This window comes from Micropterus salmoides, unplaced genomic scaffold, assembly GCF_014851395.1.
Source record: "Micropterus salmoides isolate LMB-PRFRI ecotype aquatic unplaced genomic scaffold, ASM1485139v1 Ms_hic_scaffold_19, whole genome shotgun sequence".
Taxonomy (NCBI): Eukaryota; Metazoa; Chordata; class Actinopteri; order Centrarchiformes; family Centrarchidae; genus Micropterus; species Micropterus salmoides.
This window is the reverse complement of record NW_024041039.1, coordinates 24433254-24448933: the sequence shown is the minus strand read 5'-3', so window position 1 is coordinate 24448933 and position 15680 is coordinate 24433254. Positions and strand designations below refer to the sequence as shown.

Here is a 15680-nt window from a genome sequence, read left to right as displayed (position 1 = left end):
GTGTCCCCAACCAACCTAGATGCAGGAGCTAATTCAGAGGGGGGTGGTACAGGCAGGGAACCAGGTGGGCGGCTAGCAGCGCTAGCAGGCTGGGAAACAGGCTGGGGGCTAGTGTTGAATAAGGCCTAAAGATCATGTAGGCCTAAAGCGTTGAATAAGGCCTAAAGATCATGTAGGCCTAAAGCCTAGATTGATTGCATAAGGCCTAAATCCTAGATTGATTGTTAGGTTCTTTTTCTATATTTATACACATTATCAATGGTTTGCAATATGTTATAACTACTGAGTGTTTCACTACTGAGTATTCTTTTAAGTGTGAAGTCTGACTACTGAGTGTTTCACTACTGAGTGCTTACTACTGAGTGTATACCTACTGAGTGTTCAAAGAGTGAGTTTAAACTCATATTTTATTCTTATATTCTGTGTGTTTATCATACATTATTCCGATACTCTGTGTATTCATGAACGTGTGCTTTTTAATGAGCAGAGGAGCTGCTTAGGCCGCGCAGGCAAAACCTAGCCAACCGTAGCCCACTCATTAGAAGCAAGGCACGTGCAGAAAGTCACGTACGCCAGGGCTGAGATCATCGCGAACTGAAGCCAAGAATGAGATCATGACATGTTATGATTTATGGCGCCTGGTACGGCTAGGTACTGCATGCAACCAAGCTCTGCGCTGCTGAAAGTTAACTTGTATGAGACAAAGCACTCTCATGGTTGGCATTGCTAAATCATGTAATTGTTCATTGAATCACGTTATACATGTATGAAATATGTTATTCCTTATCAATTCTTTTAAAAAATATGATTGTAAGTGTTTAAGTTTTAATGGTGTCAAACTATGCCTGTATAACTTTTAAAAAAATACGGTGGGACTGAAGTTGAAACATATTGGTGGATTTTCTAATCCAGTAATGTAAAAAATATAAAGAGAGATAAATGGTAACAATAATTACATATAATAACAGCTAAAAAGTGGAAATTGTAACATTAATGAAAGGGTTAATTTGGTAAAACAGTACGAGAAAAAGGCCACTAGATGGCAGTAGAGGATAAGAAATCCACCAAAGGGGAGGAATGGTCAGCGAACACCATAGGTGGAGTTAAGGAGTAACGCCCACCTAGAAGGAGGAGATAAGGAGGAGTTAAGATGTAACGCCCACCTGAAGGGAGGGACAAGGTGGAGCTTAAGGTGAATATAAGGCGATGTTCGCTGACCACCAACTCGGTTCCATCCTGAGACCTGCAGGGATGTTGCTCGGGTTTATCTGTCCTTTATTGGAATAAACTCTTTTGCACCGACTCTTGACCGTCTCCAGTGAAGTTTTTGACTACGCCGTTTTTGACTAAAGAAGAAATCTAATAGAGTAATTTTATTGAGTTTGTTACGTTGGTTAGGGTAGGGACCAGGTCTTTTACTGGCCCGGCCGGTCCTTATTTCCGACCCGACAATTGGCGAGGCCAGCCAGGAGATTGAGTCCAGAGGCCGAGTGTTTCTGACCGGGACGGACAGCCTGTATCTGAGACACGTGGCCACATAGAAAAGGTAAGCAGAATACCTGTTTAACCAAAATTCTGCATTTTAACTGTGTCTGAATACGGGATTTTCCGCCCAGGTGTGAATCTTAAAGTCTCCTCAATCTTGAACCTAGAATAAATTTTGAGTGCAAAAAGCAGTAAATTAAGTAGAAAATATTTTACTAAAATACGAAATTTGGATTTTAATGGTGAATTGAAACTAAATAAAGAAAGAAAGTAGACGCTGGAGGGTAAGAGTCGGTGCAAAACTAAATGCAGGCAAAATGCAATAGCAGCTAAATTTGCATGTGTGTGTGTGTGTGAACCATGGTGCGGAATATGTCTATGTCAAAGTGTGTAATGCTAGTAGAATAGATGCGCTTTTTGTGTTTAATTGTTTGCTTTTAAGGGTAAGTAAAATAAGTGTTTTCCAGCCATCATCGTGAATACCGCTGTTTTTAAGAATCGCAGCGCTTCGACTTAATGTCGGGGAGCTTCGATCCAATCAGAACAGGACTGCATAGGCGTGGTGAGCTGATGAAAAGATAAGTGTTTTCCAGCCATCATCGTGAATACCGCTGTTTTTAAAAAATCGCAGCGCTTCGACTTAATGTCGGGGAGCTTCGATCCAATTAGAACAGGACTGCATAGGCGTGGTGAGCTGATGAAGAGATAAGAATTTAAAGCCATTATCGTGAATACCGCTGTTTTAAAAAAATCGCAGCGCTTCGACTTAGTGTCGGGGAGCTTCGATCCAATCAGAACAGGACTGCATAGGCGTAATGAGCTGATGAAGAGCCATTGCGGATACCGCTGGCTTGGAGAAGTGCAGAATCACAGCTGAGTGCTGGGGTGCTTCACTCACTAGGTCAGGGCTGACATGGGCAAGTTGGCTAATAAATAGTCATCACGTGGCTACCGCGAGCTTATATCGCAGGATTTCAACTGAGTGTTGGGGCTCTTCGATGGTAGGTTCGGACTGAACGGGCGGATGTACTATAGCACGTTACCGCTAGGAGCCTAAATAGGACTGCGGCAGGATAGGAGAATAAAGCGTGCTTAAAGAAGTGTTACGCGCTCATGTTGAGGAAGTGAATTGAGTAGCGATTTATAAAGACAGATTTTGTGTTGAGGAAGTGAATCATTTCTGTCTAAGCCCTCATGTTGAGGAAGTGAATTGAGAGGCTATATTTATGTGTAAATTGGGCCTGTGTTGAGGAAGTGAATCAGGTCCACCAATTTGGAAATAAACCTAGGCAGAGTAAATTAAGTCTGTGTTGAGGAAGTGAATCAGACTATTCAGCTGAAAGCCTAGGTAATGTACATAAAAATCAGAAGCCGGCAGGAGATAGGAGTCAGAAGGCGCACGTGCATGTAAATACTGCTGAAATAGAATAGGTAGAGTGAAAAGGGTAAAATATATACTTGAAAATATTTAATCAATGTAAAGTTAAAATTGAGTGTCTGAAAGTAGTGAAAGGCGTGTAAAATAAATAATGTCTATATATTGAATTTGATTGACTAGTGTGAAAAAGTTGTTTAACAATTAAAATTTTGTAAATATTATTAAAGGCTTCTGAAGCAGCAATACTGATTAAATACTTGTGAAGAGAGGAATACTGATAGCTAAAATAGCTGTGGAAGAGAGATAAAGTGTATGGAAGAGGGAAATAGCAGTGAAGACGAGCTATTTTTGCCAGAACACTACACACAGGAAGGAGATATAGGAACACAAGGAATAAGAACACATTTTTGGTTGGAACGAACCTGTAAGGATGAGGATGGTGTAGAGCAATGGCAAACTGAACAAGAGATAAATCAGAAATTGTGGCAGTTGACAAAATTCATTAATTTGGCACAAGTGCAGGACGAGTTTCCTGACGTGCCGTGGAAAGAGGTGATACGCAGGTGGTGGACACCAAAGACACTTGCACTAGTGTTGGAGCGGCTGTGCAATAACCCTAGTGCTACTGTAGCCATACCTTTAGGTCCAGCATTAGGACTGCCCGCAGGGTATGGTATACCAGGGCGCAATAGAGTGACCTCAAATCCACGACTGAGCTTCACAATAGTCCCTAGGAGAGTTAACTGGGAAACAGGCAAATTTGGGTGCATTACAAAAACACCAGCAGGAGACGGAACGGATAGATTAGAATACAATCCCACAAGGGAAAGGAAATATAAGCCAGGAGTTACAGTAGATAAGATACTGGTAACAATAAAAACTAAAGACACAGACGAGGAACCAGAGATACGTAGAACAGCACATAGTGTAAGACAGGGCTATATGGGGGCAGGAATGGTGAAGGAACAAGGGAACGCAACTCCAATGGGAGTGGTGATAAACAATCACCAAGATCAAAAAGAATTTATTGAAAAATGCATGAAAAAGTGGCATGGGAGAACAAAAGGAAAACTAAAGTGGCCTTTACAAGGCACCTTCATGGAAGCATACTGTGATGAAGTGGCAACAAATATAAAACACCATAAGTCCAGAGACACAAGTGAGAAAAGAGAAGGAAAGCGTGCAAGGGAAAGAGAGGTGTTAGGTTGGTTTAAATTTGAAGGGTATCGACACATGCATAAAGATCAACCCCCCAAACCTCCACCAGCAATTAAGAAAGTAATGATAGAACAGGAAGTGAAAACAAACCAGGGACAGCAGAAGGCCACTGCACCTGAGTGGTCAGCCAAACCACCACCGCCTTATGCCCCAGATAGTCGCACACCTAGGACAGGTATTTATCCAGTACTAGAGACACTTGAGGGAGAGGAGAGACAAGAAGTAGAGGGAGAGCTGCAGGGAAAGTTTACAATGACCCTGACCAAGCAGACTCACAACAAAGAAAAAGACAGAGGATGGACTGCTAATGCTGAAGAAGATCAACAAGAGAGAATGACAGCAGAAGAGATGGAGAATGAAGAGGGAGGAGAGATGGACTGGTGCCAAAGAGAGTGCACGCCTAACCCTGCAACGCTTCATCTATTGGGCAAGGCATCCCGAGGAACAAAACCTCAAGTTTCTCTAAGCATGAGCGGAGATTCACAAGGAAGAAGAGACAGAGAAAACTACTACCAAGAGGTGAGAAGAGAATTCAAGCCTGAAGTAATGAACAGAGTGGATTACTGGCTAAAGGAAGTAAGTGCTCAGACATCACCAAAGAAAGAAAATGGGAACCAGATGACAGGCAGAAGACACACCAGCAGAGATACAGCTGGAGGAGAAGAATACACCCCACTCAAGCTGTCAGATTTGCCAATCACAACAAACAACAACAACAGGAAAGCTGAAAAGACAACAAGAATGGGAACAGGCCAGCCCCAAGACACGAGAAGAACGCATGAAGGAAATGAAAACACTGGATGAGACCATCCGTAGAGAGGAGGAGGAGCTGCGCAGGCTGGAAGCAGAAGAAAAGAGGCTGCTAGCACAGTGGGACAAAATCCGCAAAGATTCAGACAGAGTACTAACAAGCACTCCACACACTGTGAGAATGGAGCTGAGTGGCATCATGACAACCGAGAGTCCGACACATGCAGAAGCACAAAAAGTGTTGGAGAACGTGGAAACCAGAGTGCATGAAATGACCAATCGACAACTGCAACAGATTAATGGCACTAATGATTATGTAAAAGTGCTAAGGAATGGAAGAAGAATTGTACCCACAGTTCCCAAGAAGAAGCGATCACGTGCTACACATATTCCTCTGCTAGAAGAAGAAGAAGAGGAGGAAGAAGAATATGAGGAGGAAGAGGAGCATCATCGTGGACTCATGTGCCCACTGATAACAAAGGCTCAAGGACAAACGGCATATGTAGCCTGGGGATTCGCTGACATGGTGGGATTAGCCAGCAGACTGCCAGATCTAACTGAAGGTGCCAATAAGTGGATCACAGCACTGGAAGAGAGTACAGCAGGAGTGACACTGGCTTTAGGAGACATCAAAGCCCTATTGATGCATGTCGTGGGGAAACATGCCACGGAAGACATCATGATCGCAGCAAACTACCTTTGGTAGTGAAAGGAAACATGGCAGATGGCATAGGCTTCAGTGGACATCGGACTAGAGTGTGGGCTGAGCTGAGAAGACTGTATCCGGAGAAAATGGATCCATCCAAACTGGATGGTGAAAGGCTGAAGGACGATGAATGTCCAACTAAGTTCCTGATAAACTTCAGAAGAAGTGGAGAGATGAAACTGGAAGTGCTTGGAACACCAATGACACCACGAAAAGCCTGTTTAAGTGATGATAAAGAAAACCATGCCTCCAGAGGTCCAGAAGCGACTGGACAATGTGGTTGGACTCATGAAGATGGAATGGCCATTGTTCTCTGAACACATTGTACATCATGTGGAGAATTGGAGAAAAGAAAAACAAAGAGAAGAAGAAGCTAACAAAAACTTGGCCACCAAATTGACCCAATTACAACTGAATGAATTAACTAAAGCAAAAAGGAGAAGAGCAAGACACAAGCTCCAGTGGTGACCGCAGAGTTATCTCAGCCAACTCCTCCTGTAGTTGTGGCACCGCAGGCACCTGCAACGACGCAACCAATGGCACTAGCACAGCCACCACAGGTACCCCCAATGATGACACAAGGAGGTGTACACCCTGTGCCACCTCAACAAGGGTACACACCACAACAAGGCTACCCACAGCAGGGTTACCCACAACAGAGCTACCAGCAGCGAGGAAACTACCAGCCACAAGGGGGCTATCCACCCCAAGGAAGCACAGGAGGATACAACCGATACCAGACACAGCAGAGACCCAGAGGTGGCCCAAATAGACGTGGAGGATGGAGAGGCCCAATGGGACCATCACCAATGCGTCGCACACAATCCAATCCACAGCTGAACCAACCACAAGGGGCGTTGAACACTTGCTGGGGATGTGGAGAATCTGGACACCAGCGACGAGACTGCGAAACCCATCCTTGGGAAGGGCCGACGTATGGATGGCAATAGGGGAGCCCAGAGGAGCCTGAGGGGGAATTAATAGGAATAGCCATCTCATCACGACCACAAGAAGAGCCTACCATGACAGTTACGATTTATGATGAAGATCACCAATTTATGGTAGACTCTGGAGCCACATACTCTTGTATTGGAAAATCCGGCTCAAACCTCCCCCTCTCAGAGTCATCAGTAAAAACAGTAGGCTTCTCTGGGAAAACACAAATAATACCTTTAACACAGCCGGTACCAATGAAGATTGCAGGAAAAACTATTGTGTCACCATTATTATACTCGACAACACTCCAATGTGCCTGATGGGACGAGATTTACTCTGTCAATTAAAGGCTCAAATAATGTGCACCCCAACTGGATTGCACATAGAGTTTCCAGAAGATCACACAACCTGCAGAGTGGCAGAACACACTGCAGGGATGATGCCCCTAACCAAATTACCAGAAGAACCACACCAAGAAGAAGTAAAAGAAAAATACAGAGTCATGCCCAAGGTATATTGGATTAAACTTCAGCTGCGTTCCCGGCTGCAGCAACTATGGGAAACACAGACGACAAAAGCACATCTAGGAGAAATTGGCAGAAAGCCCCAGCTGCCACTACATTGCACCCTCCATTATGATGAAAGACAGCAACACCAAGATTATGAAACCTATGGGATGAAGTGATCAACAAGACTCTGCACTATCTGACAGTCCAGAATGTGTACATAGGACCTCAAGGAGCAGCGGCTGCTGTATCCTCCCACCAGAACTGCAAGATTGGTTCGCGGTTTCGGGCTCTGTCCCGCATGTGACCTTGCTTGTGTCAGAAGGTTATGAGTCCATGATTTAGGACCTATGGTTAAGGGAGCATTACAGATACCAAACTGGACACAAACACTTGATGCAAAAACACACATTTCCTGAGATAGACAGTGCATGAGAATAACACTGACAGCAGTCGATGAGGGAATAGCAGAAAAAGTGATAGTTGATAGGGGACCACAGGATAAGAAACTGCCTCTATTAATGATGGTAACAGATAGGCACAGAGCATTATTGGATCAAGTACCTCAGGAACTATGGTCAAAACACAAAACAGATGTAGGACTAGTCAAGTCAGCACAGCCAGTAAAAATAAAACTTAGAAAAGACATCACATTGCCATACCAAAGACAATATCCACTGAAACAGCATGCTTTGGAAGGAATCAGACCTACAATTGAGGGTCTGATGAAGGCAGGGGTCCTGGTCAAAACACAGAGTCCCTGTAACACGCCGATCTTCCCAATTAAAAAGCCACATTCAAATGATTACCGATTGGTTCATGACCTAAGACAAATAAATGCCATTGTAGATGCAGAAGTACCTGTCGTTCCGGACCCACATACCTTGCTCTCTAACATCCCACCAAACACACAATGGTACTCAGTGATAGATTTGTGCTCAGCATTTTCAGTGTGCCACTACACCCAGAGTCACAGTACTTGTTTGCTTTCACATTTGACGGTCACCAGATAACTTATAGCCTACCACAGGGTTTGTTTCGAGTCCGTCAATCTTCAACAGAGTACTGGCACAAGATTTACAACACCTAGAGGTAGAAAGCACTGTATTCAATACGTGGACGACATTCTCATATGTAGTTCATCAGAACAACAATGTGAGGAGGATACCATGACGATATTGTCAGCATTGGCCAAAGGAGGGCACAAAGTTAGCAAGGACAAACTTCAATTCTGTCAGACGGAAGTAGAGTATTTAGGTAGAAAACTGAGTGGAGACAAGAGACTGATAGCCAACTCACAAATAGAGGCTATAGCTAAGATACCAAAACCACAAACAGTAGGACAAATGCTCTCATTTCTAGGCATGGCAGGGTATAGTCGCTCGTGGATTTGCGATTACGCAATAAAAACAGCTCCATTACGAGCTATGATAAGAGCAGCAGGTCAGGCAGTCAAATCAGCCCAGTTATACTGGACTGAGGAAGCCGAAGGAGCCTTCCAAGCACTAAAACAGGATTTGCGTTCTGCTCCAGCACTGGGCAATCCAGACTATTCTAAACCATTCCACCTGTATGTAGCTGAGAGATCAGGGTTTGCGAGTGCCGTGCTAATGCAAGACACACCAACAGGTAAACAACCACTGGCATATTACAGTACAAAACTGGATAACATTGAGATGGGACTGCCACCGTGTTATCAGGGATTGGCAGCAGCAGTTTTTGCATTCCAAAAAGCTTCTTCCTTGACAATGGGACATCCAGTGATTTTGTATACGTCTCATCAATTGCATGCTCTGCTCACCAGTCCTCGATTTGTTCTAACCCAAGCTAGGAAAACAGGATACGAAGTCATCCTGTCTGCACCAGAACTCACTATCCAACGGTGCAACATAGTGAATCCAGCAACACGTATGGTGCTGCCAGTAGATGGAACACCACATGACTGCATACAGGTAACAGACACGTTCATGAGAATACGCGAGGATTTGCATAATCAACCAATCCCAGCTGATTTGACATTCTTTGTTGATGGCTCTTGTTTCAGAGACGCCACAGGTAATCATGCAGGATATGCAGTGGTACAGCTAAACAAAGACAATACCTTCACAGACGTTCAAACCACCAGTGTGCCTCAACCATGTTCAGCACAGTTAGCAGAAATCAAGGCTCTGACAGCAGCCTGTAAGCTGGCAAAGGGAAAGCGTTTGAATGTATACACAGACTCAGCTTATGCATATGGAGTGTGTCATGTACATGGCAACACTTGGAAACAGAGAGGGTTCTGCAGAGCAGATGGAACTCCGGTAATACATGGAGAAGCCGTCTCTGCATTATTAGAAGCAATCCATGAACCAACCGCAGTAGCAATTATAAAGTGTCCAGCACATCAAAAAACAGACACTCTGATAGCTCGAGGTAACAACCAGCAGATGAAGCTGCTAAACGAGCCGCAGTAGGAGAAGTTATGGGTCCAATGGTAGCAGTTGAGGATTGTGAACCACTTACAAATTTGTCATCTCTCATTGCAGCACAAGAAGCAGCTGACGTGTATGAGAAGTCCATGTGGCTAAAGAAAGGGGCCAGACAAGTAACTGAGGATGGACCCCAGAAAGGATTATGGAGGGGTCCACATGGCCATTTTGTGCTGCCTATTTGTTTAACACGCTTTGCTATAAGGAACGCTCACGGACCAGATCATTGTTCCAGGGGACAGGTACTTAGGCGCATACAGGCAGTATGGTGGTCACCTTATCTGGCAGCCACCGTAGATAGGACATTGAACGAATGTCAGGGTTGCGCTCTTTTCAACACAAGAAAGTCATTCTCAGCCCCTCTGGCTCACATACCAGCGCCAGATGGTCCGTTTAGACATCTTATAATAGACTATGTAGACATGACAGAGAGGGTGAACAGAATGAGGTATATCCTAGTAGTGGTTGACAGATTCAGTAGATGGATTGAAGCAACACCAACCGCCAGCCCGGACTATAAGTCAGTGGCAAAGTTCTTATGCAGGGAAGTTTTTCCACGATTCGGCTTACCAGACAAGATCAGTTCAGACAACGGACCACACTTTGTAGCACAGGTCATAAAGACAATGCTCCAAATGTTGGGCATTAAACAAAGATTTGGGTGTGTATATCATCCACAATCACAAGGGACAGTGGAACGAGCTAACGGAACTTTGAAAGCAAAACTAGCTAAGATAATAGAGGACAGCAGAGGTAAGTTAAAATGGGTAGATGCTCTTCCGCTAGCACTAATGGCAATGAGATCGCAAACTAACAGAATAACGCATCTAACACCGCATGAAATGTGCACTGGGAGGCCAATGCCTGTCCCATACTTGAGAGGTCCATATGAAGGGCCATCTCTTGAACAGTTAGAAAATGAGTTTTCAAGTTATGTCCAGCATTTAACTAGAATCCACAGAACTATCTTCCAACAGGTCAAAGGAGCCACTGAGGAAAGAGACGCTGCCATACCAGAGCGCCAACAAACAATACGCCCTGGTGAGTGGGTGTACGTCAAGGTGTTCAAAAGAAAGTGGAACCAACCCAGACGAGAAGGCCCATTTAAAGTTGTCCTTGCCACACCATCAGCCTTAAAAGTAGAAGGTAAGAACGTTTGGTTCCATCTAAACCACTGCTGCAGAGCAAATGAGCCAGAAGGAGCAACTGAGGCAGTCAGAGGAGGAAGGCACACGGGATCCGATGGGGACGGTGACACCGCCCCGCAGGGAGATAGACGATCCCAGAGCCCAGAGGGAGACAGACAAAGGAGCGGTGAGCCCGCCCTGCAGGGGGAGAGACGATCCGACAGACTGGCCGCCAGACGGACCAGCATTAGACGAACCAGTGACAGCGCAACCAGTAGTGGATCCTTACCTCCAAGAGAAGATGTCACAGATGCAGATAGTACACCCCTTGATTCAGCAGGACAGTCAGGATCAGATAGAGATATCCATGAATCAGAAGAATCAGGTGACTCAGGTTCAGAAGGAGATAGAGCAGAACAGGAACTGCAGAAACCCGCCAAGCTTACTACCAAGTCCCTACGCAGACACAATCCCAAGACCAACACCAAGCCCAATCACAGAGTCAGGACCAGGGTCAGATTCAGGTTCCAGTACAAGAGCAACCCCAAGGTCATGTACAGGTTCGGGTACATACGCAAGTCCGACAGAAAGCGGCCCAGAAGCAGGACATGAAACAGGAGCAGAAGGAGAATCAGGTTCAGAGCGAGACAGTCCCTATGCGAGATCAGAAACAGAACCCGAAGAAACAGACCCAGAAGAGGGACAGACAGAAACTCCAGGACAGACAGCTGGTGATGTGGATAGCAGTGACAGCAGTCCTAGTACTACTAGCATGTCAGATTCCAGATATGATTCCTCAGAAAGAGAACGGTCCCCCGAGACAGGGACAGATGATTGAATGTGCACTAGCAGTAGCAACAGTAGCGGTGCAGGAAGGTAAATGGCCAAAAAGTGACAAACTAAATTTGACTTATGTAAGAACAACCACGCTAAAAAAGATTCTGACTCAAGGACCAGGAGGTCACATATTAGAAAACCAGCCAGCTGACAAACAATGCGAAGCTGAAGGAGTGGTGGCAATAACGGCAAGCTGTAGTTCCAACAGGTGTACAGATGAAGTAACAGGAACAACTGTAGATAGGCAACTAGCCCGAAAGCTGATTAAGTCCCAGCCACGCCAGCAACGAAGGGGACTGACAGATGATCAGCCAAAAGCAACGTTGAGGCCTAACAGACGACAACCCAGGGTATTACAGAAACCAAGTCCAGTATACAACAGACTAGAACCACACCGAGAGTAAAACCCATGATACAGGGAGAAAATATGTTTCGTCAATGGCTACAATATTCTGCTCAGCAGGTTAGCTCTCAGTCCTGCATAGCCTGTTACAATGGCAGGAGAGTCCCTCAAATATTGCCCATAAGTTTTGATGCGTGCCAACACCGCAATGATTGTTTTGCTTATTGCATGCTAAGAATGATGGCAAAGAAACTTGATGGATGGTCACAGAATAGAACTAATTGTCCATCCTACATGGACCCTTTATTGGAACATTGGGTACCACAGACGGCCGTCAGAAATGAAAGCACAGTATTCCCATTTTGCATAGTAGACACTAAGACTATGATGGTTAATGGACCAGACGCAAAGTACAATGTCACCGCAAGCGAAAAGTAGAGAATGGCAGATCAGTACTTGCACACGATAAATGCGATACAACTGCTAAAGCTAAGTTTCAATGCCAACAGGTGGTGACAGATTACGCTCCATTTAGAGTTCGACGAAATCAGAGTGATACCGACATCCCCATACCGTTCCTAGGTGGAGGCACGTATGCTATGGCAGACGTTTTCTGGTTATGTGATGACAGCGATCGCTTGAAAGTAAAGCTGCCACCACATTGGACTGGGATATGTGCTCCAGTCATGGTAACAGGACAGATAACAGTGCTCAGTCAAGAAAACATAGCAGAATCAAAACGTATGCTAGGAGCTTGAAGCTTGAAAAAGAAGACAAGGTGTATATAGCTTGGAATCAGGAACCACGTGGTGTGCCGTCAGACCATCGAGCGATAGGAGAAGATTGGATTGTATCAGGACAAATAGCAGGGTCAGTTCCCCTACTTGGCCAAGCCATAAATGCACAATACATAGCGCGAAACAGTCGTTGGATATCTATCTTTGGTGGAATCATCAAAGATACGTAAATTGGACAATCTCAGCCATAGAAACTGTCCGCGAGCAACTACATACTACATCACTGATGGCGATACAGAACAGGTTCGTACTAGATACAATGTTAGCAGAAGAACAGGGTGTATGTAAATACTTTGGAGATGAGTGCTGCACAGTAATATCCATGAACACAGGACAAGAAGGGAATCTTACTAAGCTTTTGGAATCACTAAAACAAATGAGGGATGAACAGGTTAAACACTCAAATTGGAACACGAAACAGACATCCATATGGGAGTGGTTTCAGAACATGTCCTGGATCAAAATTCTCCAAACAATAGGAATGGTAGTTGGCTCATTAATTTTGATAGCTATGGTGATCATGTGCTGTGTATTCCCTTTGATCAGGATCATGATAGGCAGAATGATGTCATTAGTTGTAGGACAATATCCGCTCCACATCTACAATGATGTGGATGTAGGGATAGAGATGAGGCCCATAAAAGTCGGGAGGGAAGTTTCATCAGCATACGAAACCCGGCAATTCCATCCGCACCACCTAAACCACCTTTGAGTGAGAATGAGTACATCATCATGGATCAGGACATTTGGCAAATTCAGGAATAAATTGAATCAAAATGGCAGAAACCAAAAACCAAAACGAAGTAGAAATAGACCAGGTAAAGAAACAGAGGGAAAGCCCAACAATATAATGAGAAACTACAACCCCTTTTAGACATGTTACCATATGGACCGGTAACACTAGCAAACTCCAAAACAAAATTACAACACTATTACACGTCAGTTCAGTCTAAAGATTACCCCTTGTTGCCTCCACCCTACAGATTTTGTTTAACTGCTGTTTGTTGTGAAAGATGGACAACAAGAGTATATCAGGAAGCTACAGGATTAGTAAGATGTAGCAAGCTAAAGCTGTCATATACCTACGAGCTAGTAAATAAGACCTATTGCATGCCCCTAGTTACCACAACAGAGAAGGAAGTAATTAGCATTCAGGCAGGTACCACAACTTGTTTACAACCTACCCAGCATTGACAAGACAGGGCAGTGATCATTTTAGGCAATTGTCAGAAAAATGTGAGTCAATGCATAGACGACACTTGTGTCTACGTCTCATACACACAGGAAAGAAACCCACTACTAAATACCGAGCCTGCCCAAAACATAACGTTGTGCCAGTAGAGGACTAACTGTCTGTTATTCTTTTAATAGATACAAACATGGCTGAAGGACAAGGAAATGCCGGAGCAGGCAACCAACCGAATTATTCCCCTCAGTTAGGGCAGAGTCAGGAAAGTTGGGAGTACTGGAGAAGCCAGAATTATACACTAGGGCCACAACCTCAACCCAGGCCACCATTGCTCAGCAATTATCAGATTACTCTGGCCAGCACAGGATTCACCACAGTCGTGCATGAGGAGCGTCCACCGCCACCTCCATACTCATGGTCTACCATGGAACCTAACAGTGCGCTGCCATCAACGTCAGGGTCATGGCCGCCAGTTATGCCGACCCAAGGAGGGTTTGGGCTGCAACCACCCCCAGGATCCATGCTAAGGCAACTACTCACTCAACCAACGCCACACTCTTCAGACCAGATGTGGACAGCGCCAGTTCCACCACACTCACAACCACCAAACCCACCGGTTAACTGGAATCAAGTTGCACCTCCACGTCGCATTGATGAACCAGGGGACGTGACATCCCAACCATGTCGTCATGTCAGAGAATGGCTTGCAGAGCAGGAAGCTCATCAGAATCTCTTTATGACCTCAGAGGGATCACTTCAGCTCCTTGATGCACAAGAAACTCCACCCCCTGATGGCATGCAATACCACGTTCTCTACCCAGTCTACAGCGTTTCGTGAAGTTTAGATGCCGAGACAGAGAGGGGGAAGATGCACCAAGTCAAGTTGCGGATCCATACAATCCATTGGTACCACTAGCCGACCTGGCAGCAGGACAAGCTGCAATGGGGATCACGGAGCAACAAGGACCTCACGCCTCTACTGACACACGTCCACGCTCAGCCTCCCCACACACCTCAGATATGAGCCTCACTGATGGATATTCTACGGACTCCATACATCAATATAGTCCAACCACGCCGGATCCAAGACCACAGGCTCCAATGCCACTGCCATGGGAATCTCCCACAGTTCATTCTCCTCAACAGCCAAGCGATGACGACGCACCACGCGATGAGCAACACAACTTCCCGGAGGAGATACGACCCCTTAGACGAAGTGCACGAATTCTGGCCTATTCCCTTGCCACATCTACAACCCAACAAACACCTGATGATTCCACATCTACAACACAACAAGCACCTGATGATTCTACATCTACAACACCACACACACCTAATGATTCTGCATCTCCAACACCACAAGCACCAGATGATTCCACTCCAGGGAACGTTTCCCCAGCCACCACTGATGGGGATCCTGATTATTGGGGTAAGATGCCTCTGCAAGAGTTCAACCAACTCCTGAGTGAGATGCAGCCTGCTCAAATCGCCGCCCGCAGGAAAGACAGACGCCGAGCTTTGGGCCGCATAGCAACAAGACTCCGTCAGCAGACGGGACAACTTCGCAGAGCACCCGCCAAGCAACACGACCTTCAACTCTTGAGAGAATGTTGTAACACCCTACAAACCCGCTGTGAACAACTGCAGACACGCTGTGAGCAACTGGAGAAACGCTGTGAGCAACTGGAAACAGCAATGTACATCGTCCAAATGAAGTAACTGTTCCTCTAGGGATGGACATTTTTAGTCTCATCACTGGAAGTTTTTATATATATTTGTTTGTTATATGTAGTCGATTTATGCTTGCACAACATATTATAGCAAAAAAACAGCTCACGCACATAATCATTTCATGCACAGAAGTTTTGAGCTTGCTTAAACTTATGATAGCCAAAAAACAGCACACGCCAAAGTAACTAGTACACATTTTTAAGGTC

The 15680-nt window shown here is 45.1% G+C and overlaps 1 pseudogene; it reads left to right on the top strand.

The window, feature by feature from the left end:
- Window positions 1-8101: 8101 nt before the first annotated feature.
- On the top strand, window positions 8102-11189 carry LOC119910848 (annotated as a pseudogene).
- The last annotated feature ends 4491 nt before the right edge of the window (window positions 11190-15680 follow it).